This window comes from Lemur catta, chromosome 7, assembly GCF_020740605.2.
Source record: "Lemur catta isolate mLemCat1 chromosome 7, mLemCat1.pri, whole genome shotgun sequence".
Classification (NCBI taxonomy): Eukaryota; Metazoa; Chordata; class Mammalia; order Primates; family Lemuridae; genus Lemur; species Lemur catta.
In genome coordinates, this window is record NC_059134.1 from 79337929 (window position 1) to 79363321 (window position 25393).

General features: G+C 34.8%; 1 protein-coding gene and 1 pseudogene across 3 annotated transcripts in view; one reads left to right on the top strand and one right to left on the bottom strand.

The window, feature by feature from the left end:
* Positions 1 to 25393, top strand: part of METTL15 (methyltransferase like 15) — a 185437-nt gene that overhangs the window by 12446 nt on the left and 147598 nt on the right. The gene's annotated exons all lie outside the window — the stretch shown is intronic.
* On the bottom strand, positions 19986 to 20652 carry LOC123641127 (annotated as a pseudogene).

Here is a 25393-nt window from a genome sequence, read left to right on the forward strand (position 1 = left end):
CCCACTGGTAAATTTAGCATATTTTCTCTAATGGGAATATATATGAATAATGTTATTTACACAATGTTCATATCATGTTATAAGAAATGTGAAAAACTGATATAGAATTTAGATTTTTTGGTTATCTTTTCAAATTTTACCTGATATATGTAAAGAAATAAGATCTTTTAGCTAAATGAGCTACTTGGTCTGCCCCAAGTATTACTTAGACTTTTAACAATATTTTAAACTTTAAAAGTAAATATATATTAGGTCATTAAATATGAAATGTCCAATTTTGAATCAAAAGTGTAGTTTATTATATCTCAAACAAGAAGCAGTACAATTAATCAAAGTATGCACCTAAACTGTCGACACAGTTTTGCCATCTCAATGGTAGCTTGTTTATGCCAGCAGCAAAGAAGCCTGGAGAGTGAGTGGCGATGAAATTGTGAAAGGCATTTTCCACATCTTGTTGAGAATTGAATATTTTTCTTTGCAAGAAGTGATCTAAACCCTGGAAGAAGTGGTAGTCAGTTGGTGTAAGGTATGGTGAATATGGTGGGTGACAGTTTCCAAGGGTAGCTGCAGTAGTTTGAGCAGTGTTGTTTGTGTGATATGTGGTCGAGCACTGCCTTGCGAGAGCATTGGTCTGTCTCTGTTGACCAGTCTTGACTGCTTAATCTCAAGCATCCTCATCATTTCATCCAGCTGGTTGCAGTAGACATCTATGGTAATCAATTTATCGGGTTTCTTGAAGCTGTAGTGGATAATACTGGCACTGGACCACCAAGCAGACAACTTTAGCTTTTTTTGATGACTATTTGGTTTTGGACCATGTTTTAACACTTCATCTTTGTCCAACCATTGTGCCAAGCTCTTGCGGTTCCATTTTTTCATCACATGTAATAATACAGTGCAGAAATGAATCCATTTTTTCATCACATGTAATAATACAGTGCAGAAATGATTCACCTTTATGTCATGACAGCAAAGAAAGGCAAGCTTTGAGATGATTTCTCTTCTGATTCTGATTTAATTCATGTGGTACCCATCTATCCCGCCTCTTTACCTTGCCAGTTTGTTTCAAATGGTCCCAAATTGTTGGAATAATAATATCAAACCTTGCTGCTAATTCCTGCATAGGTTGAGATGGATTTGCTTCCATTACAACTTTCAACTCATCATTATCCACCTTGGTCTCAGGTCATCCACATGGCTCATTTTCAAGATTAAAATCACCAGAATGGAACTTCTCAAACTATCAACATACTGTGGATTCATTAGCCACATCCTTCCCAAAGACATCATTGATATAATATTTCAAGCTGTCTGCGCTGCATTGATTCCATGACAGAATTCATATTTGAAAATAACACGAATTTTTGACTTATCCCTGGTTTCACAAAAATTGCTCTAAAAAAAATATTGAAAGATAATTACAAGCCAAAATGTGTGTTTGAAAGACTGAGGATGTACCTTCATAATAAAAATAAAGCCAGAAGTGTCAAAGTAAAATGTCAGAGGTATCAACTATCAAATTTAGCACTTAAGGAAATCGGACATTTCATACTTAACCTAATATTTCTAACTAAAATGAAAATAGCTTATTCATGTATATTTTTCCATAATGATGGGGTATCATTTAAAATATTGTTAATCATTTTATGTATACGTATATAGATGTGTGTATATATGTAACTACATAAATATGTATAACTATATTTTCATATTCAAATCTTTAATAATCACACTATTGAATATATAACACCCTTTTTAGTAAATTTAACATCCATGAGGGTATGCTTGTTTTTCTATCAGTGAATTAGTGCATTTTTATCACTGTATATAATTCTTTTCATTAGAGTTTAGAAACAAATTATTAATAGAGGATATCACATAAATAATTAAGACTAAACTTATTTAATTCTTTTGTTTATCCGGTGTTCTTAAGTTATCTTTCGTTTTGTTTGGTCTTTTCAATAATCCAAAAGCTGAATCTTTGCAGATTCTGTTTACTAAAATATAAGAATTAAGATTTACAAAAAATTCAACTTCGAGGGAAATAAGAAATTAGTCTTAAAAATCAATGGTCCAAATATAACTAAAAAATAATGTAGTATCATAATTGAGGAAAATGATACTCTTTCATGTTTAAAAGTCAGACATATGTACTGAATTTTAAATTTATTTAAGAGCCATTTTTCTGGTTAGTAAATAGTGATGACCCAGGAAGAGAACAGAGTTCTATTCTATATGGGAAGCTCATAGAAAGAAAAAGGAGAAACAATGAGGTTTTTCTGTTCACAGAGCACATTCTTCTGAGTCATCCTGGGTACTGGTTACTCTATTTAGGTCAGCACTAGTCCCTGATCAATAGTCTAGTCATAGTTATTGCAAGAAGCTAGGTCCAGTGGTTCTGTCTTTTCCCATTGTTCGTCTAAGTCCCATATTGTTTTTGTGAAGAGTGGTAGGAAGTGTACCTTGACCTTGTGAGTTCCATAACATTTTATTTTACTCTTCTTCCACTACATTCTCCTCAAATAACAAACTACTGAGCTGTAAATAGCATACTTAAAATGTTATTTTACAATAAACCTAGTTGCAAACCTTATGGTGACTCATCTTATAATGTTCTGTAAACTCTCTGTTTTTTTTTTCTTTTTTGGTCAGGTGTTACTGGTTGTCCCCTTTGGGTGAAACAAATGCCATTTACCAGGATGTAGGATGTATTTAAAGATTTTATTTTTCTTGATGAATGTTGTTTTAGAAAGCATGTGCATTTTTTGTTGCAGCCTATTTTCTCATTCTGTATAAACTATTTATTCTGTTTGGTCTGTAATATTTGAGATGTCATTATATGCTAATTTATTTGCTCTGTGTCATGTATAGTATTTTTCTCTATAACTAAATTTTAAAATAAAACCTAATTCTTTTGTTGTACTTTTTTTTTCTTTCTGGCAAGCAAAAAAAAATAAACTGTGAATATTGAATATATTCATAAAGATGGAAGATTTCCCACTTGAGGCCAATGTACACTGGGAAGAATACTATTAATAACAACAGAGTTGTATAAGATTTTACTGTTGTATAAAATTTTACTGTTTGCAAAGCTCTTTCATGTATTATTGTCTGTGCTTTTCATTAGTACTTATCTCAGTAGTATTTTGTACAAAATGTCATGTCAAATGTAGAAAGGAGAGGAAATGTCTCCAGTGGTACTGCTCTACTGGTACCATGTAATAATAAGTGACATTGGTTGGGCTTGAATGCTTCTAGTTAATAATCAGATAATACAGTATGCCTTTTTCCTCCACCACAAGTGTTAGTTCTTATGTTCTAGTGGTCATCCTATAAGATCTTCAGGCCCTACACCAGGCTCCTGAATCCCTTAGGACAGCCAGTTTGGCCTAATGTCTCTGGGAGAATAGAACACTAGCTTTCTGAGCACTGTGACTGTGCCAGTCCACAGAGGAATCCAGACTCACCTAATTGGTCAGCTCACTAGATTTTTCAGAGCTTGATCCCAGATTAAACTCTTAGTCTTGCTAGGAAACCTTATATTTGTAATGAGATAGGAAGAGAAATTGCTCAAGGAAAGATATGGGCTAAAATGATAGAGCTATTGAGTGACTGAGGCTTAGAAATGAAGATAGAAAGGGTGGTGTCAAGGGAAATAAAAAACTGTACAAGGATGATTTGAAGGAACAAAGTGTTAATACTAAAAAGAGAAACAAACTCCATGAATTTCTTTCTTTATGTATTTTTCCTGCTTTCTCCATCAGATAGCTACCATTAGTCCCTTCTCTATGGTTTTGATTTTTCTCTACAGCAAAATAATGAAAGAATTAAAACTGATTTAGTCTCCCACCCCCTTATTTTAAATGACCTTCATAATGGTCATATGAATACTTTAATTTTTCCACCAATACAGAATATTATCACTAAGATGATTTCTTCCTTGAGTAATACATGTGAAACCAACATTTTTGAGTAGAAAGGCTTGATTTTTCTCTAATTTAAATCTACCAAAATAACAAACTACCTTTATGAATGAACATGTAACCAGCTTCTCTTGCTAGGGATTGCTTTACCATTTAAATGCAGACTGAGATTTTTCAGAAGGGAGAATGGAGATAACTATGAGCGAGAAATGTTTTATAATGTTTTCTTGTTTTTATATTTATTTTTGTAACATCATGTTAGTAATAGAAGCCACCAGATTTTTTTAAAGTTATTAAACTCTCCCCTGAGGAGTTTAAAGGCATGATTGATAGCATATAAAATTAAAAAAAAATTTCAAGATTTATTCAAAGTAGATATTAAAAACTCATTGAGAAATTTACATTAGGGGCATATAATAAGGTTTGCTTAAGATAACTATGCCTTCTGAAAGTCAGGAGTGAGTAGTGGTGTTAGTGTCAAATTCTCCACTATTTGTAGAATGGCACCATTCTGGTTTGATTGTGCTGATGTTATATTATTTCTGAGTCTTTTGCAATTGGATAAAGATAAACAAATATCCATTCAAAACTTTGAAATTTTGTTTTGTTTTTGTTTTCAGTGTATTCTGAATTTTTGAACTCAACAAGCTAGCTGATTTGACACATTTGGTTTTATAATTACATATGGAAAAAAATCCAAACCTACAGTGTTTCAGGTCTTTGAAACTTCATTGTACTTCTGTGATAATGGGAATTAGAAGAATTAATTAGTTAAGTGAGGTGACAATAAATCCAGTTTTTACACGTTTGATTTTGAGTTAGTATGATTGTGTATTCCAGGTACTACTTTAATTGCTGTAACTTTTGTTAACTTTTTTTTTGGATAACAAGTCTTCTAAAATCTTATCTTTCTGAAATGTAAACTTAGTCTCACTTTAGAGCATATACATCTAAGTTAAACTTTTCTTGATTGACTTGAGGTAGTAATTTTGAATATTTTTTATTACTCTGTTCGATATAACAGTGGTATGCTAAGTGATTTAATTTCTTCCTCTCTAAATCCCCACTTGGCTCTGTATTTCCAGGTGCCTTTTTTTCTTTTTGGCTGGTGCTCATTTCTTAGTATGCCCTCTAGCAATTTAGTTATCTCAACTAAATTTTTCAATAGATATAATCTAAGCAAATTGGGGAGCTTCTTGGTGAAAGTAGGTAGCACATTAAGTCAGAAAATCTTATCCACATTAAGTAGCACATTAAGTCAGATATCCACATAGCTGACTCCTTCACTTCGGGTCTTTATTCAGATGATACCTTTTCAGGGACACCTTCCCTGGCCACCCTGTTCAAAATTTCAACTACCATCCCTCAATATTTGACATCCTTTTTCCTTGCTTTTTTTCTTCCTCCTTAGCACTTACCACTGACATGCTATATATTCCATTCTCTTTTGCTTCTTAACTGTCTTTCCTCCTTCCTCCCATTCACTTCCCTACCTCCTTCCTCCATGGCACACTAGCATAGGAGTTTGGCTGTTTGTCTGTTTCTTTACCACAGTATCTTCAGTACTGAGGTCAGTATTTGGCATGTAGAACATGCCCCATAAATATTAATATTTGTTGAAATAATTACTGAATGGAGGAATGAAAAGAAAGATACTGCTGAAAGAGACTGAGGAGATAGATGTAGCAAGTGATTGGATGAAAAAAGGAAAGGATAGGAAGAAGTGAAAAAATGACAGCCATTAAGTTTTACTTTTAGTGTGAAAATGAGACCATTCCCTCATGTATTCGGTAAATATCTATTGAGCTTCTACTGTGTATCAGGTGCAATGTCCTTAGTACTCGGAAAACAAATGTGGAGCAAAATTAGATATGATCTTAGTCCCTAAGGAGTTTACAGTTTGGTGGGGGATTCAGGCATTTATGAAGTAATTATCCAAGTGAATTTGAAATTTCCACTGCTACGAAAGAGAGTATATGGTGCTCTGAGGTCTCTTAACAGGAAGATTTAAACTGGTGAGGCTTGCTTGAGGGGGAAGTGGCCAAAGAATCTAGAGAATTAAATGGGTTAAGAGGAGGGTGAATAACATTTCAGAGGGAAAAGGCTCTGTGCTGAGAGGGAGCATGGTAAGAATGAAGGATTATAAGCAAGCCACTGAGTGAGCTGACAATGCAAAGGGAGAGTAGTGAAAGAGGAGGCTGGAGAAAGAGGTGGAGGTCAAGATGATTAGGATTACCTTTTGAAAAGATCTACACTATGAAGAATGTATTGGTCCAGACCAATCATGAGGGGTTTTTTTGTCCAGCAGTAGGCAATGAGTGTCAGTAGTTGTGGTGCTGAAGAGGAGTACACAGATTTGAGACATATTTAGGCGGTAAAAAGTACAAGGTGAAGTTGACATTCATTAAACACTGTCTTAGGTCAGGGCACTATAGTGAATTATGATAGACTGGGTTGCTTAAACAACAGACATTTTTTTCTCACAGTTCTTAAGGATAGGATAAGATCAAGGCACCAGCAGATTGATTGTCTAGTGAGAACCTGCTTCCTGGCTTGTAAATGACTGTCTTCTTGTCGTGTCCTAACATGGCAGAAAGCACAGAGAGAGAGAGAGAGAGAGAGAGAGAGATTGAGAGACAGAGAAAGGGGAGTGGGGAGGGAGAGAGAGAGAGGGCTCCACCTTCATAACCTAACTCCCTCTCAAAGGTCTCACCTCCTGAAACCATCTCATTGGGGGTTAGGATTTCAGCATATGAATTTTAGGGGAACACAAATGTTCAATCCATTAACAATTATGCCATCTTTGTATCAGACACTAGGTTAGGTACTGGGAATACAAAAAAGGAAACACTTGTGGTAGAAGAGCTCTCTGGAATAAAACATTTTATAATAGAGATGTATAGATTACTTTGGAATAATAGTAAGGGAAACATTAATTCATAGAGATGGTGAAGGCTGATGAGTTTTCAGAAGTAACATGGAGTTTTCTAAGTGAAGAATGAGAGAGAGGAAATTTTAGGTAGAGAGAACTCTGTTCAGAGGCAAAAGACATGAGAAAGCAATGTTTGCTCAGGAAAGCCAAATTTCAGAACATGAATGAAGTATAAGGCATGCTAATTGGGATTTTATCCTGTTGGAGATGAGGAGCCTTGATACTTTCCTTGCCGTCAGGTTTGGCATGTAATTACTAGAGTTGAAGCTTGCTTGGGGGTAGAAATGGGAAGATGGACGATGCAGTTTGAAGAGATGGGGCCTTCACTTGTAATGTCCATTAAGAGAGGTGAGGGACTAGAAATAGGAACTAAATACGCAGATTGAATGTACCACACAGGTGATGTTTTTACCCTTTGGAAAGGATATGATTATCAAAGCAAAAAGAAGAAAGCCTTGGATAATACTTAAATTGAGCATCAAAGCTGTGAAAGAATTTTGGAGACAGAAAAGAAGAGATAAGACATTTCGGTAGATATGTAAGGTAACTTGTAATATTAATGACTGCCTAGTCTAATCTACTTCATTACTTTGGGCCCATTAGCCCAGGACTTGGGCTAGAAGGAAAAGATTGTTTCCTGGCCCTGTGACTAGCTCAAGTGAAAGGTAAAGATTATTTGTAATACCTTCAATACTTGGCTGTTTTCTTAATATTTAAGATTAACTCTTCCCTTGCTATTGTTAGCAGTATTTTATCCAAGGTCCAAAACACCCACTTGTCCAAAATGTATCCATTAGTGTATTTCATCTAGAAACCTAAATCTGTAAAGTGACTTTAATTTATTTGAAAGAAGTATTTTATTGCTGTCATTTTACGTAAGCATAAGCATTACCACATGGATCAAACTGATTACACTAATAGTATTATCACTACTACTTCTGACAGATATTTCCATAGACGCACACTAAAGAAATCAAAATCTGCCAACTTGGTAAATATGAGGCTACCCATTTTTGGTCCTTCATTTGAATTTTGCTGTATTTCTTTTCATGTGTTTATAGCTTCATTAACTTGGGCTAATATGGAACCTATTAGTTGGCTTATCACTTTTTGGAGACTGGCCTGTGTTCTGTGTAAATTAAGTGTCAGAGAATACCCACTTGAACACTAAATGTGATTTTTAGATTATATCTTTCCTTACCTACTTGATAAATTATAATGTTTGTACCTAATAAGGAAATGGGAAGGATCTTCTTGCTTGTAAGTTTCCACTGAATGCTCTTCAGACATTTCTTATAGCAAATTTCCATATTTATATATTAATGGTGTCGTATAGGTTGGGTAAAAAAAACATTAAGAGTAGAAAGACAATTAACCAGGAATAATAGTGTAATCTCCAGATCAGAGGTGGGGAACCTGTGGCCCTAAGGCTACATGTGGCCGCCTAGCTTCTTAAATGCAGCCTTTTGACTGAATCCAGATTTTACAGAACAAATCCTTTTATTTTTATTGATATATTCTTATTTGTCTTTTATATTTTTATTTTATTCTTAAAATAAACATATTAATATTTAAAATATCAAAAAATAAAATAAGTTTCAATGAAATATTATAATCCTCTGAGATTGACCGGCACAATTAGAACATTAGTAGGCCATAAGGGCTAAATTGATGGCTACTATGGTCATGATTTAGTTCTAACTTCCCCCAACTGGCTGGTACCACTACTGCAGGGGGCTGGTTGGCAAGAGCTTATGGGAGTTGAGTACACCAGTCTGTTATCAGCTTTTGACAATGGTACACTGTAATTCTGTTTGAAGTGGAATTCGTGAATAGTTGCACAGCTCGACAGTATTTTTTTTTTTTTGAGACAGAGTCTTGCTCTTTTGCCCGGGCTAGAGTGCCGTGGCATCAGCCTAGCTCACAGCAACCTCAGACTCCTGGGCTTAAGCGATCCTACTGCCTCAGCCTCCCGAGTAGCTGGGACTATAGGCATGTGCTACCATGCCCGGCTATTTTTTTTCTATATATATTTTAGCTGTCCAAATCATTTCTTTCTATTTTTAGTAGAGACAAGGTCTGGCTCTTGCTCAGGCTGGTCTTGAACTCCTGAGCTCAAACAATCTGCCCGCTTCAGCCTCCCAGAGTGCTAGGATTACAGGCGTGAGCCACTGCGCCCAGCCAACAGTATTTTTTAATTCTGTCTGCTCAACAGCCCATCATGTCAAAGAAGATCAAGAGAACTCTGGAGGAAGAAAACAAATTTTTAAATGAGGATTGGGAATTCCAATATTATCTTTTTTTTTTTTTTTTTTTTTTTGAGACAGAGTCTTACTCTGTTGCCCGGTCTAGAGTGCCGTGGTGTCAGCCTAACTCACAGCAACCTCAAACTCTTGGGCTCAAGGGATCCTCCTGCCTCAGCCTCCCGTGTAGCTGGGATTACAGGCATGTGCTACCATGCCCGACTAATTTTTTCTCCATATATTTTTAGATGTCCATATAATTTCTTTCTAATTTTAGTAGAGACGGGGTTTGGTTCTTGCTCAGGCTGGTTTTGAACTCCTGAGCTCAAACTATCCACCCGCCTTGGCTTCCCAGAGTGCTAGGAATACAGGCGTGAGCCACCATACTGGGCCTGCAATATTATCTTATTTCTGCTAAAGATAAGATGATTTGCTTGTTTTGTGATACTGCAATATCAACATTAAAGAGATTCAGTGTTCATCAGCATTATAACACTCATAAGGACCACAAATATTTTAAATTAGAGGGAGAAGTATGAAAGGTTGCATTGCAGAAATTAAAAGATGAAAAACAAAAGCAAAGATAATTCTTTCAAGTAGCAATGAGACCTGGAAATAATGCCACTAAAGCAACTTATGTTAAATAAAGTAGCTTATATACTCGGTGGGGGGGGGCAGAGAAAAGCCATTCAGTGATGTAGAAATTATGAAAGAATGCATTGTCGAAACTGTAGGATGCTTAGACCCTGATAACATTTCAAAGTACAAACAACCTTCTCTTTCAAGGAGAACCATAGCTGATCGGCATCATGAATTAGCCTTCAACTTAAAAGAACAACTTCATGCAATACTTCAAAAGGAAAATATATATTATTCAATCACTGGATAAACCAACTGATACTACTGCCTTGGCACAGGTTTTATACTTCATTCGGGTCATAACAAAAGATTTTCTTTGCTACAAAGAGTTATTTGGTTTGAACTCTTGTGAACAGAACACAGATAATAGGTATCTTCAACAACTTTCAAGACAAATGTCATGAAGTTGGACTAAATTTGGTAAATTTAGCCAGTGTGTGTATAAACGGTGCACCTTCTGTGACAGGAAAACATGAAGGGTTTATTGCACAGATTAGAAAAATGTGTTAACAGATCCAGATGCTCTCATTCCTTTTCATTGTATCTTGTATCAACAAAATCTCTGTGCTAAAATACTATTTTAAATGACACTTTGCAACAAGTTTTAAAAGTATTGTTAACTATATTCATGCAAATGCAACACAGCATCCTCAGTTTCATAACATGCTAAAGTTGAACATGAGGTATTCAGTGTGGATTTTGCATATTATTCTAAAGTGTGTTGGCTATCACAGGGACAAGTGTTAGCCAAAATTTTATCTCTGCAAGAACAAATAGTTAAATTTTATGAAGAACAGAATCAGCAATGTAAATTATTGAAAGAAGATTTCTATAGGAATGCAGCATTTCTATGTGATATATGTCAAATCAAAATGACTTGAATATTTCTTTGTAAGGTAAAACTAAGTCTGTACATGATATAAGGCAAAAAATCCAAGCATTTTGAAAAAAGCTATCTTTTTCAAAACACTTCTTTAAAAGGAAATTTCAGATGAACATTTTCCCTGGTTAGCAAAGGTCATTGATGAGCAGGATGATATCTACAAATCATTTGAAGAATACACAGCTGTTATAGATGTATTAATTGGTGAATACAATGCAAAATTCACTGACTTTAAGAATCATAATATCACACTCAAATTAGCATTTCAGACTCACCTAGATGATATCACCAAGGCAGCTAAAGAGCTACCTGTGGAATTGATTGAGCTCTCAGTAGATGACATTTTAAAGTCATTGTTTGATGCTAAGAAAGATCCAGTTGAAATATGGAAAAACGCAGTAGAATACCCATGCCTTTGGCAACATGCCTGAAAAATGCTTTCTTGCTTTTCAACCACTATTGCTGTAAGTCTCCATTCTCCTATCTAACACAAATCAAGGCCCCCGTAAAGTTACAATTTACTGATGTACATCTAGAGAATCAACTGGAACTGTGGACCTCCATTCTGGAATCAAATATTCAAATACTTTCCAACAAAAAGCAGACATAACAAAGTCATTAAAAGGTTAGTTAACTTTAAAATTAACGATTAATTTTCAGTTTTGAAATTAAGTACATAGTAGTTAGATTTTTATAAAATAATGTACATTTTTAAGTATATCTAATTGAAATTTCTTGACTGTGACCTTATTTATTTATAGCTAAATTAATGAGGCCTTCCAACATGAGAAGGTTCCCCATCCCTGGTCTAGATGAATGTATGTTGCAACTAGGTACTATATATCATGGTTATATTATGTGAGAATATTTAAAATAAGAATACAAATAATAATTTAGCTTTAATCTGCATAATGCTAAAAATTGAAAGTTGAGTTTGTATGATGTTTAAAACACATTCAGGGAGTACAGTTTTTGTAAATGTGTTGTTATGTGCTGAAAAGTAACATAAAATATATATGCATGCTATATATATTTTCAAGATTCTTAAAATTGGACGTGTAGTTTACATAGGTTTTCCTCAAAATAACCTCAGTGCTAATGATAGAAACATAAATGTTTTGCAATGGACATTATATGAATCTTTGTGGTTTTATTTTGTAAAGTTTTTCATAAAAGTTCAAAAGTGAGCAGCAACTATGGATTCGTTGTTTTTCCCTTTGTTGAATTCAGTTCAGGAATATGTGATTTCCTGTAAAAATGTGAGTAGGGAAACATTAAATTCTCTGAAGTTTGTGTTCTGACCATTTAGATTTAGTAGGTAAAGCTTTATTATTTATTATTTATGTGTTGACCATCAACTGAATTTTTAGTCTGTAATCTAAAGTGTTGCTAATGATGTTTTAGGAGACTACAAAAACATTACATTGACTATATTATACCAGTTACCACTGATGATTTTCCTTTTAGTTACGTGAGTTTATTCTCATGACTTAGACATGAAGGATCTTTTAAATGTTACTCATTTACACAGCCTAGACTTTAGGTTAACAAGTCTATGAAGATATATGTGGTTATCTTGAACATGTGAAATTGTTTAGATTTTCCCCCAATTTTCTTAACACTTTATATATTGATTTTATTAGAATATGGAATAAAAGCATACTAATACTTTGACATTTGTTTTAGAAACTATATAACAGATTATTTTTAATAATCAAGGTAGACATAAATGTGCTAGATATCTTCTGTTTATCTTTCTAGAACCGTTCTCTGCCCTTCCCTAGCCTGTATGTGTCCTGAGAGGCTGAACTGTACCAACTGCATCATCTGGCTCCTCTGCTGGTTGAGTTAAACTGATGGTAGACACCAGCAGAAGATCAGAGGGTGAGGGGAAAGTGATTTCTCTGGCATCTTCCCTTGTGTTGCTTTGAATTGGCGGCTTTCCTCTTTTAAAGGCCATTGCTTCTGTCAGGAGGTTCTTTGTATTAAATATAACTACCCCTTCTAGATTCTGATAATTGCTTACTCCTCTTGCCCTTCAGGCTTAGGGATGGTAATGTCTCTTACATATTGTTAGGTTCCCAGGAACTATGCACCGTCCCTTGTTCTGTATCCCCTAGTCTGTCTACATCTTTGTAAATATTAATAATTCTTTAATTAAATTATTCCCAAATTTCTCAGTTTGACCCTGACAACTTTCTGTTTGTCAAGACTCTGAATACTTTCTGTTCTTTTGGAATGACTTGCCACTATTCTCTTTATCTTGAGGACTTACTGGCTTTGAAAGTGTTGCAAGAGTCTGTGCTGCTGAACTCTGCCACTGATTAGTTGTGTGATCACAGGCAAGGTACACTATCTCTCTGCTCATTTATTCTGCCAATGGGGATGATAATAGTTCCTACCTCATTGGAATATCATAAGGTTTAATGAATGTTTATATATAAAGTGGCCAGAATAGTGTCTGGCACATAATTAGTACTCTAAATTATAGTTCTGGTTATTATTTTTATTATTGAAACATAAGGGATGAAGTAGAGAACAAGTAGTATGGTTGGGGGTGGCGGGGGAGAGAGAAAACAAGAACATAAGCGGGTGTGCACATGTGAGGACTGAAGTAGTTAAGTTTAAAGAATAGAGTATTTGAATTTAAAATTTCAGAGTTAGAACATGTTGAGCTGATGCAAAGGTCTTGCAGCTGACTGTGAGAGGTGAAGGTCACTGGATTTGAGATGAACATATTGTTGAAGTATGAGAGGTTTGTACTTATAAACAGAACAACTTTGAATGTAACATGTACACATGTAGACTGACAAAGGTGTGTTGTATTGACCACTTAAATATGACAAATGGCATTGCTGAACGTGACTTGATTTTCTGAAATGGAGAGGTATTCTTGGTAAGGTTTCTCTTGATTTAAGCAATCTTGCATTCCTAGAAAATTCAGTGTTTATTTAATCCTTGTAAAAAGTACTGTGTGATATGAAAAATGACACTTGGTTTTATGCTTGGCTATTTGTTTCTGCCCCCTCTCTCCCTTCATGAATAGACTCTGTAAGTCATGTAGAATTTTAGTCAATTGATTTTGTAGCACTGTGCTGTGCATTTGTGCATTGAAGGGTATCCAGCATTCCTATACCTCACCTATTAAGCACTTGTGGCATCTTTCAATTCTTTTATTATAGCCTAAACATATTTTCAGAATATCCCCATTGAGCATTACTGGGTTAGGGGAAAAAAGGCACAAAGCAATCTGTGAATTAGGTCCAAAGAGAAGGGTTCCATTTTGCATAGTGAGTAAGTATGATAGAGACATAAGGCAGGGAATCACCTGATACCAAATTTGCAGGTAGAATCCTGATATAAAAATTTCAGTGGTGCAAGGTAGTAAAGTTTTCTTAGCATCTCAGCCTCCTATCCACATTTAACTCCTTCCCGCAAACCACCCCTAGCCCAGGTGTACCTGGTAGCCTGGTTATATTAACACTGGTGGCCCAAGTGAGAATTCTTGATAGATTTGGTAAAGAGTATAATCTCAGCATAATTTCTCTTTTAACTATATTAGCATTTTCCTTCCTTTATACCATACGTCCAAGCATTCTTTGCCATCTGAAGGCAGGTGCAAATGCCTGTCTTTCCCATGTAAATGTTTATTTCTTTATTTTTTTCTTGCCGTGAGTAAATGTGTTACATAAAAATATAATTGAATTTATGTATTTGCTTATGCACATATCCAAATGCACTAAAATGCATTGGAATAAGTGAAGGTGATCACTGAAGTTTCATCTTTTGTTCAAATTGATAAACTTTTAATTGTGTCACCTTTGGTCAACTTTAACAGTTGTTATTGTTTTGGAAGGATCATCTCATTTGGGCCAGTTTACTTCTGGTGATCCTAAACAATCAGAAGTATTGATTTCAAAAGATTAATGTTATAAAGCCTAATGATGTTGAGCTATATTATGCTTATTTTAAATTAGGTGACTTGTGTAATATGGGAAAATATTTTTCATTTTAAATAAAAATTTAGGATGATATAAAATGAGTACCTAGAGAATTAAATGAGGTCTGATGAGGTTTTCAGCTTCATTAGTGAAGTAAAACCCATAGTGAAGATTAGAAGTAGTTCCTGAAGTATGCAATAGCCTTGTGAAATGTATTTCTAGTTTCAATCTCTTTCCTAAGGGATTTGTCCATGCCATGGAAGTCGCTGTGATTAGCATTAATTGCTATTCTTCTTGGATCTCCCTGCAAAGAAGCCAGAATTGTAAAAATGAAACCTCTTTTTTGCCTTGTAAAGGTCATAGCCACAGACATGGTCTTGAAATGGAACACTATAATGGTCACATAAGAGATTTAAACAGTACTTTATATTTTGATTATATGCATGGATGACATCTCTTTATCAAGTTACATTTCTTCCATATTAAAATACATATTATTTGAAACAGTAAAGAGAATATATATATTATTTTATGTGACAAAAATTAGATATTTCATAAAATCCAATTTTGTTCTTGTTCTTTAAACTTAACTTTAATACATTACTTAGTCTGTGTTTTAAACTGGTAGAAAATAATTTGTTCCCTTTCTCATAATCTTGAAAATCAATCAATTAAATCAATTAATTAATTTCACTGGTTTTTTTTTTTTTTTTCTTCCCCAGAAATAGGTTCTTGCTCTGTCACCCAGGCTGAAGTGCCATGGTGCAATCATATAGCTCACTGCAGCCTTGAATTCCTGGGCTCAAGCAATCCTCCTGCCTCAGCCTCCCCAGTAGCTGAGACCTACAGGCATGTGCTGCCACACCTGGCTAATTTTTCTTATTAATATTTTTTTGTAGAGATGGGGGCTTGCTATGTTACCTAGGCTGGTCTCAAACTCCTAATCTCAAGCAATCCTGCCTGGGGCTCCCAGTGTTCTGGGATTACAGGTGTGAGCCACTGTGACTGGCCTCAGCTGCTTTTAAGTTTATCTTGGGGGGGGGGCGGTTCATAAACTATATTTGAGTTTATTGTTTACCCTAAAGTGAGTTTTTCAATCATCTGTCCTTGGAAAATTAACTTTGGTGTGTGGTGCATTAGAGGAGAATTATTTCATCATCTCATGGTACGTAATGTAGTGGTTTGTTGTTTTCTTTGTTTTTGCTACCACTGAGAGTTTCATAAAAAGTTCTGTGAAAATGAAATTTCAAAATTTTCTATTTTCCCACTGGATTATATTGTAATCTTAATATGTTTTATTTGAACTTCAAGTACTGAATTAATACTTATTCTAAAAATTGATGAGCTTAATATGATTAAAAAGGTATAGTTTTTGGCTTTCAGTTTTTATATCCTTAGATTTGGAAGTCCTCAAACCCATTAGAATAATGATGCATGAGGAATTTAATTACAGTTTCTAAGTCATACAAAATAAAAAATCTTAATTGATATTTGTTAAAATATGTGATAAAGAACAAAATCCTAATTGAGTATTGCTTAAGAATAATCTGATTTAAGAAAAAGACAAAAGGTAAGATCTCAGGGTACAGTAATTTCTTAAATTTTTCTTTCTTGGAATATTTAGAGAAATTAATCTAAAAATATCTCTTGGAAATGGTGGCTGAATGGCTCAAGGCAATTGTAGAATGCTTTAAAGGGATGTTTTTAACTAAAATGGCAGGAAATAGGGTGCCTTGGGGATGAGAGTTGTGACTCATAGTAAGTATAAGGCTTCAAGGCCATTTGAGGCTTTCTGTAGTCACTTTAGTCTTGGTCCTGGCATTTAATCTATTGGGGAAGATCTATTGTTGGGGGTGGGAGGGAGATATGTTAACCCACTATGGTAGCCAATCTACAAGAAGGCTTCCATTGATCCTCATTGCCTGGTATTCGTGCTCTTATGCAATTCCCTTCTGCATTGAATTGGGTTAACCAGTGTAATAATAAGATACTGCAGAAATGATGCAGTATCTTCTGAAATGATGGTGCTTGACTCCTGAGGCTCAGTAATAAAGGAAATTATGGCTTCTTTTATGCTGTCTTTTGGATTCTTTGCTCTGGAGATTCCAGCTACCATGTTATTAGGATGCTTAAACAGCTCATGGAGAGATCTACATAGAGTGGAATTGAGGCCTCTCCCAAAAGTCAGTACCAGGTGGGTGAGCCATCTTGGAGGCAGATCCTCCAGCTTAAAACAGGCCTTTAGATGAATGCAGCCCAGTCCTATCTGCAACCTTGTGGGATACCCCAAGTTAGAACCACCTGGTTAAGGCTGCTTCTGAGTTCTGATCCATAGAAACTGTGAGATAATAAATGTTTGTTGTTTTAAGTCTTTTAGGGTAATTTATTATGCAGCACAGAGAAGTAATATATACACAAATAAAAGGAAAGTTTTAACTGTGATGACTGCCGTAAGGGAAAGGTATGCACTATTTTGGGAGTGGCTAACAGACTTCTGATTTAGTATGAGGGTTTGGGAAAGGCCTGTGAGCCTAGATCCAAAGAACAGGAAAGGACATTCCTGACAGAGCAGCATGTGAATTGCCCCGTTATCACGTGAAGCAGGGCGCTTTAGAGAATTCAAATGTCAAGAGACAAAATTACTACAAATTTAGTTTAAAGATCTTAATTTGCTTTATTTGCAATTGTAGAACCAGGCAACACTTCATTCCATAAAATAGAATAAGTGTTCCAATTAACTGAACAGAGAAGATTGGTTTTACAGACAGAAAAGAGCTGAAGAAAGCAGAAACAAAGAATAAAAAGTGGACTGATCATTTCAAAGTTACTTTCTATGTAAGGCAGGAAGAGGGAAACAAAACAATAGAAAAATAACTGATTGATTAACATCAGGTTGCTTTTGTTTTTTGGGTAAGGTTTAAAGGTCCAGGGAACTTTTATCATGCTGACTGAAACTGGCCTGCTTTGCAAATTTGACTATTGTTTCTCCTGATTTCTCGGAAATTCAGTTAACTTGGTTTCAGTTTGGTGACCTGGAACTTTAATGTGAGTGACTCCATTTTGGTTTTCAGTCAGGATTGTTGGGGCCTAGTGCAGGAGCTTAGTCTGAAACAGTGGCCTCTTACAGTTGTTATTTATCACAAAAGAATACCTCTGTGGCTAAGTGTAGACAGTAAGGAAAAGATGGAAAACCATGAAGATCAGAAAATGCTAGGCCTGAGGCTATAGATACATACATAATGAGTACAATGTGCACGGTCTAGGGGATGGACATGCTTGAAGCTCTGATTGCGGTGAGGGGGTGGTGATGGCAAGGGCAATATACATAACCTAAACTTTTGTACCCCCATAATATGCTGAAATAAAAAATAAATAAATAAATAGCAGAGACTAAAAAAAAAAAAAAAGGATTTTGGTCTTTATTTTAAAAGCCATGGGAATTCATTGAGAAGTTTTGAGCAGGGAATGTGGGCTATTAAGTCATCAAGTATGAAATGTCCGATTTCCTTAAGTACTAAGTTTGATAGTTGATATTGCTGAACCTTTTGACACTTCGTTTTATTTTTATTGTGAAGGTACATCCTCATTCTTTCAAACTTATGGTTTTTGGCTTGTGATTATCTGTCACATTTTTTTTAGAGCAAATTTTGTGAAACCATGGATAAGTAAAACGTATGCTATTTGGGAGCTCAGAGGAGAGGGCTGAGCATAGACAAAAATTTGTCAGATTTAATTCTTATTAAGTCATAACCCAGGTGATATAGTCCTTGAGCAGTCTTATGGACAAAAGAACATGGTCCATTAAAACAGTAATTATTTAAAAATAATTCAAGTCCTTTATACATTTCTCAAAACTATGAAGGAGACTCTTAATTCCCTTCAGTGCTTTCTAATATTGTTCTTGTTCTCTTTCTCATCCACTGTCTTCATCAAATGCAGCTGCTTTTCCATCCTTTATTCCAAAACTCCTGAAGAAGCTACCCCTCTACTCTCATGTAGGCTAGCTTTTATTCTAATTCATCATTCATCTTTTGTTCTTTGCTTATTATTATTTAAGTTGATGTAACTGTTTGTTCCTGTTTGGACCACATAGGGCCTTCCTTGCAGTGCAAGGTAGGGAAAGAAACTGATAGCACAAAGCCAGATGTTCTTTTGATGGCTTAGGGACAGGAAAGTTAGGCAACACTTTTGGGAATAATGACACATTAATAATATTTGTCGTATAACTGAATTATCAGCATGTATATAAAAACTGAAGCCAGGAACCTAGACGAATTTAACCTTGTCATTGAATTGAATAGATGAAAGGATGTTCTGCTCCTTGACTAGCTCTATCATTTAATGACTGGGTTAAGGAAAATGTGAGCCCAGAGGAGACTCAGTGGGACCTGTGCTGACTTATGACTGGAATTTCTGAGCTAACTCCTGCTTCAGGCTTCAGTTTAGGCATTGATTTCTTTGGAAATCCTTTTTTGATATTTCATTTCCAGGTTAGGTGCTTCCCTAGCAGGCATTTATACTCTGTTATTGTCCTTATCATTCATTGCTGTAATTATTTATTTAGTTGCATGTGGTCCCCAATAGACTCTAACCTCTGGGAGTCTGGGAGACAAGTTCACCATTGTATCCCTAGTAAGTACTATCTTATCTTTTATGTAGTAGGACTCAATAAACACTTGTTTAATTAATTCAGGCAGGTATTCTCATTAGTGTTCATTAGGTTTCATATGTGTATATATCAATAACATTCCTGCTTAGCTTACTATCAAAATACTAAAACATAAACTAGCTATGTATATATATACAACATAACTAGCTACATTCCAGGTTGTATTAGATTATGACTTTGAACTCTCTGCTACCTAGTATCTATAAAAAGTTTGGGGGAAATAAAATTTATGAAGGACTGCAGTGAACTTGGACCATATCATTTTCACACTCCTAGAATTGCTTTTACTGAATCATGCTTCACTGCTATTCTGTAGCTTATATTGAGGGATACTAAAAGTAATGCAACTTTGAAACTCATTATTGTGTTTACTCTAGGGATGCAGGAGGAAGTGGTAATTTACCATCTTATTAGTTTGTGAGGATTGATAGGAATTTTTTTTTTCAATGTGCAGTAGTTAGGAAAGCTTATTTTGAATGACTACGTTTTGTACAAATCTGCCTGTGTGTGTTTAATTTTTGTGGATGTAGTGAATTATGCTGTTGTTCGTGTTTCTCTCTTTGCAGTGGCTTCTGGGAAACACCGAGGTAAGTTTTGTGGCCTGCTTTTATCAAAGGACGTAGCATTTTATGTCCTATGTTTTGAGTAATAGTCATATCATTGATTTTAATTATACTTGTTTTGGACACATTTTATTCAGGTAGCAGTCTGTTCACACATGGTCCAAGAATATTCAAATAATAAATCAAATATATTCAGATGTTAAAGATTAGTTGGCAAACATTATAGACAATGATGCTGTCCTTGCCTGTGATCACTCCAATATAAAACCACATCTATACCTCAGTGGCCACTGAACCATTCAGCACAGCTTCCTTAACTATGGGCTGTTAGAAGCTACCAGTTTGAGCACTACTGACTATTTTTTTCAGGCTCTGCATGACTGTCAGGCTCTCATCAGGGGTTGGAGGAACTAGCTCAACTTTGGCATAGTACCAAAATATGGCCGATTGAGGCTTAGAATAAGTCATAGCAGCATTCATCAGTGCTGGGGCCTCCACCTTCCCGAGGTTATGGACAAACTGGGCATGGTTCCGGGATGCAAAGTTTGTCACCCCATATGGCCAGCCAATTATACTTTTAAAATTTCTCCTATCTTTATCTCCACCTTCATTTGTTTCCCATCTCTGTATCTTTACTTTTTTTACTTTCTGTACTAATTTATCTTTATAAATTATCTCAACAATTTTTTTAATATTATGGCATTAGAAAATTACATGTAGACGTCTATAACATAATGGATCTATTATTGGTGGTTCATTTGAGAACTGACTTGATACTAACCTTGACTTCTCTCACTGGATCCCTAGACTCTTCCAAGATATTGAAACTGGCTGTGGCCTGTGGAACACCTTTATACATTCTATTTTCTGAATAAAGGGTCTTTGTTTTCCCTAGAGGGAGAAGTCTTTTGTTCCTCTTTTCTGTGGTCCTCTATCCATTCTCCTAACCCAAGAACATTTCAAAACTACTTAAAAAATGAATCACAGAGTGATTATCTGAGTTAGGGAGAGGCAAACTTTTTAAATAAACTGTGTTAGATAGAGGTAAACTTTATAATAAAGGCGAGGAAACCTAGTTATTGTCCCTTTTTATATTATATTTTATACTTTTTAAAGTAATCTTTTAAAGCATTTAGATTAATTCTAGAAAAGTCAGTAATCTTGGATCACACTAAGGATAAACGAAATCTGGTAAAGTTTTTATGGGATAAATGTAAGATGATTTTAGGCTTTTGTTTATGTCTGAATTTTTCTTTCCACTGCTATTTTAAGGAGTTAGGAAATATCGGATATTTAAATACGTTGACTATGTAAGGTAATTGAACACACTTTAATGTTGGTTGTATTATTTATATCCTTTCTATGTTTAAAAAACAACTAGCATTTTTTATATTTGAAAAACATATTTTTCAAATATTTTTGGTATTTGAAAAACTGATTTTAAAGTAATACATTTTTATTGTTTTGTTAACAAATCAAACTTTTCAAGTTATTTCTGACCATTAAACCTTTCTGGAAAGTTGTTCCATATCCTTCCGGTCATCTAAATTTATCACAGGGCTTTAACTAAGAAGGTTGGTGAACCTTCTTTTCCTTTTGATCTTGCATCCTGGAGGGTGCTTGGATATTTCTTGTGTAAGAAAAGTTTTGGTGGATGAGTCAGTGCACTGAGTCATAGGCAGCATGAAGCCTCTAGTGTTCTATACTAACTAATTGGAAACAGTTTCAAAATTAATTAAGGCACAGTTGTCAGCTCAGTGTTACTGATTGACATCTCACCAAAGTATTTTGTCTTTTGGCAACTTGCTTAATTGTTCTTTGGTATTTAGGTTTTTGTTTTGTTTCATGCATTTTTTAAAATCTGTTGAATAGACCAATAGTTACCATGTTGATTTTTTTTAGAGCCCTGTTATGAACCCTTTGTCATTTGTGTTTAATTTCTTCCTTGCTTGATGCCTTTTTTCTCTTGAAAAATATTCAATACAATTCCTTTTTTATCTTGCTAGTTTATCAGTCTATGAGAAGAGTCTTTTATGCTCCACAGAAACTAGTTCATAAATAATAGTATATTGATTCATCAAATAAGAGCTCACTTTCCAACTAAACACTGTGTTTTAGTTAATAAAAACAAAATTAAATGGCTTGCTTAGATTCCTTTGCATTGAATTAATTTGACCTTAATAAATTCATTAAAAATGACATGTTTTTGAAAGAGTTTGTTTCTTCGTTGAGTTCATATTTGTTTGAAAGAAAGTATTTCATTTATATACAGGATTTTGCAAGGGGGGATTGATTAGGTATTCTTCATGTTTGCAGAAGAATAAACAAGAGGAAATCAAGACCAGGAAGATATTTTGGCTGAAGAGAGCAAGTATGTTCTGGCAAGATGATAAAATGCTAGGGTGAATTACTGAGGAAAATAAGAAGAGAAAAGAACTCACATATTAAGTGCCTACTAGATTTCAGGCACTTTACATATATTATTTCTTCAAATCCTCCCAGCGTCTCTCTGAGATGGGAATTATTTACCCATAATCGAATATTGAACTTGAAGCCCAGAGAGTTAATAACTTATTCAAAGTTCTCAACAATATCTGTATAATCAACACCTTAGGCAATCTATGACACCACTTTAGTGTGCTATCTAGTGCCAGATTCAGGCATTATGTGAAAGGAAAATTCAGGGAAAGCATTTGATCTAGTTATAAAATAGCAATCTGTAGGGGAATAAATGGATTACACATCTTTTAGTCATTCCTCTTAAATATTACTCTTGAAGTCATTGATTGAAATTGAGACACATTAATGACATGTTGTAATTTAATCAACAGCATCTTTTCTTCATGGTATGTAAAATTAATGCTTCTTCTTATAATTAGTGTCATCTTAGATTTTGTAGAATATAGTAAATAGTTTTTCTCACTCCTTAGGCATGTTTAAGAACAAAGGCAACCATTTGACCTATTGGTTTTTCTTTCATTATCCCCTAAGTTTGTTCTGATGAGATGATCTTTAAAAAAATTCTGGGGTCAAATATGATTTTAGAAACACAGAATAATTGTTCTTTCTTTGGAGATTCTCAGTGTACACTAACATGAAAGAATTCTAGCAAAAAAAAAAACCCAAATGTTTTAAACTTTGTTTAACCCATTGTTGTACAATCTTATTTGATCATAGATTTCCCCCACCCTGCCTCTTTCTTACTTACCTGTTTTTAAAAGGGCCTTATGAGCAACCTAAGGAACCTGAGGAACCTAACACTCTGCTTACCTAACTTTGGGATATGCTGGGTTATATACAAAATTGAGTATCATCAGTAGCAGTCTAACCTTTCTGTGCGACAACAGATTTTTCTTTTCAGCTTTCTTATCAAACCTCTATATATTTTTATTTCTTGATCATAGATTGGCCACAACCATATTACCAATTTCTTGTTTTTTTTTTTTAATTTCTTGAGTCATATCTTTGTATATAATTGTTTTTCATTTGCTAGCAAAATTGTGATATTTGAAACTTATTAACTCAATGTTTGGAGTTTCATTAAGGATTCCAAAGAGCCAGAGAATTTATGATAATGTATAAGTTGCAATGGAAAAAAAAATCCATTTTCTGGCATTTTATGACATCTAAAGGTCAGTAGGTTATGGGAGCCTTATTACCATATCTTATGCTGATCATTTCAAAGGTGTAACATTTTTCATCTTCAAAGGCTCACTAAGGAGGAGTAAATCTCCATTCCCTGATATTTTTCTTGTTACTTTCTCCACTTCCTGACCTTCCTCTCTTCCTGCCTTCTCTCTAAAATCTGGACTCAGCTTACTTACCAATTCTGTGTTCTGTCAGGATTATTTATTTAATTTTATTATATTCAGTCATGCTGATTTCTAATTGTGTTTTTTATTTTTATAATGTTGCTACTAGAGCCCTACTTTTCTCATTTCTTTACAAGACAGCTTGCCTAAGTCTTTAGCTTTTTATACCTAAGCTGAACTAGCTTCTTTTTCCCAGTCTTCCTCATTATCACAGTGGATCATCATATTTAACTTACTAAGGGATTCAGGTATACTAATTTTATTGCACCTTTCCCATTTTTTTCCTTTCTTACCTATGGTACTTGTAATTATGGTCTATGCTTGTTGAGGTCAGTCCTGTCAACAAGTATTCTTGAGTTTCTGTTTTGTTCCTGTCACTGTGGTGGTCATCATGGAGTTTATATATTCTATATTTTTAAATACCCTATGATTTCAATGAGAAAAATCCCATTAATTTGTAACTTAATACATTCACAGCATATAAAGGGTGCCCAAAGAAGTATAATACTGCATTAAAGTGTATAGGAAATGAGATTAGAAATGTGGATTGGTACTGCATCATGTAGCAGTTTGACTGCCAGGCTAAGACATTGCTAGGCTAAGACAGCTTTTGAGAAAGGGAATAATATGCTTCATTTTTGCCTATCTTGTCATGTACTTAACCCAAACCTTGAATGATTTCAAGTAGGAGCTTGATGCTTTGTTACCATTACATCTTCTGGGCTTCAGTTTGTTTTATGACTTTTTAGCTATTTTTACTTTGAAAAACCTGTGTCATAGGATTTTTCTGATGATTGAATTAGACATTGTACTTGACAAACAGTACTTGGTACATATTGAGATGACAATAATATAGTGACAAAAAGTACTGGAATATTGATGTAGCTGAGGAGTGTGTGTGTGTGTGTGTGTGTGTGTGTGTATGATAAGGGTGAGTGGTGAGTGCTGAATGACCAAATCTGCTGTGGTCTAGACAGCCTAGCCATGTATCAGACATACCATATGAGAGTCATTCTTGCAGTTCACATTTTCTAGGCTGGAAGTCAGAAGACCTGGGTTCTGGTCCCAACTCTGTATTACTTTGCAGATTGATTTCCCTTTCAGGCCACAGTGCCTTCATAGATAAAATAATGAATTTGGGTTAGTTAATTATTAAAAGGAATGATCCTCAATTTAAAATATATGATACTTTATGGTTAGGCAAGGAGTGGTTGAGGATGGCTTAAGGAGACCATGAAAGTAGGGTCATCTATTTTATCTCATTATACTGTTTCTGATGGATTATTCAAACTAAACTGGTAAACAACTGTTCAGGATTTATCTGCTTCTAGTAGAAAAGTTTTCTCTACAAAAAATACCTATACAAAAAAGCACTATAACAAAACGGTGTTTAAAGTTCATTTAAAATACATTTGCATTTCTCAAATTGAGAGTTAATGAAGAAAATTCTGAGGCAAGAAAATGTCTCTGAGATGTTCTGCAGTTGGAAACCAGTCACTGAGACAAGTGAAGAATTTAGAAAAAAAAATTGGGCAATATTTGATAAATTTATACTGATTTATTTATTTTACTTTTTAATTTCAGAGTATTATGGGGGTACAAACACTTTGGTTACATAAATTGTCTTTGCACCACCAGAGTCAGAGCTATAAGCATGCCCATCCCCCAGAGAGCAGGCACCTCATCCATTAGGTGTGAATTTACCCATCCCCTCCTCCCCACTCCCACCTGCCCAACACCCTATGAATGTTACTTCCCATATGTGCATGTTAGTGTTGATTGATTAGT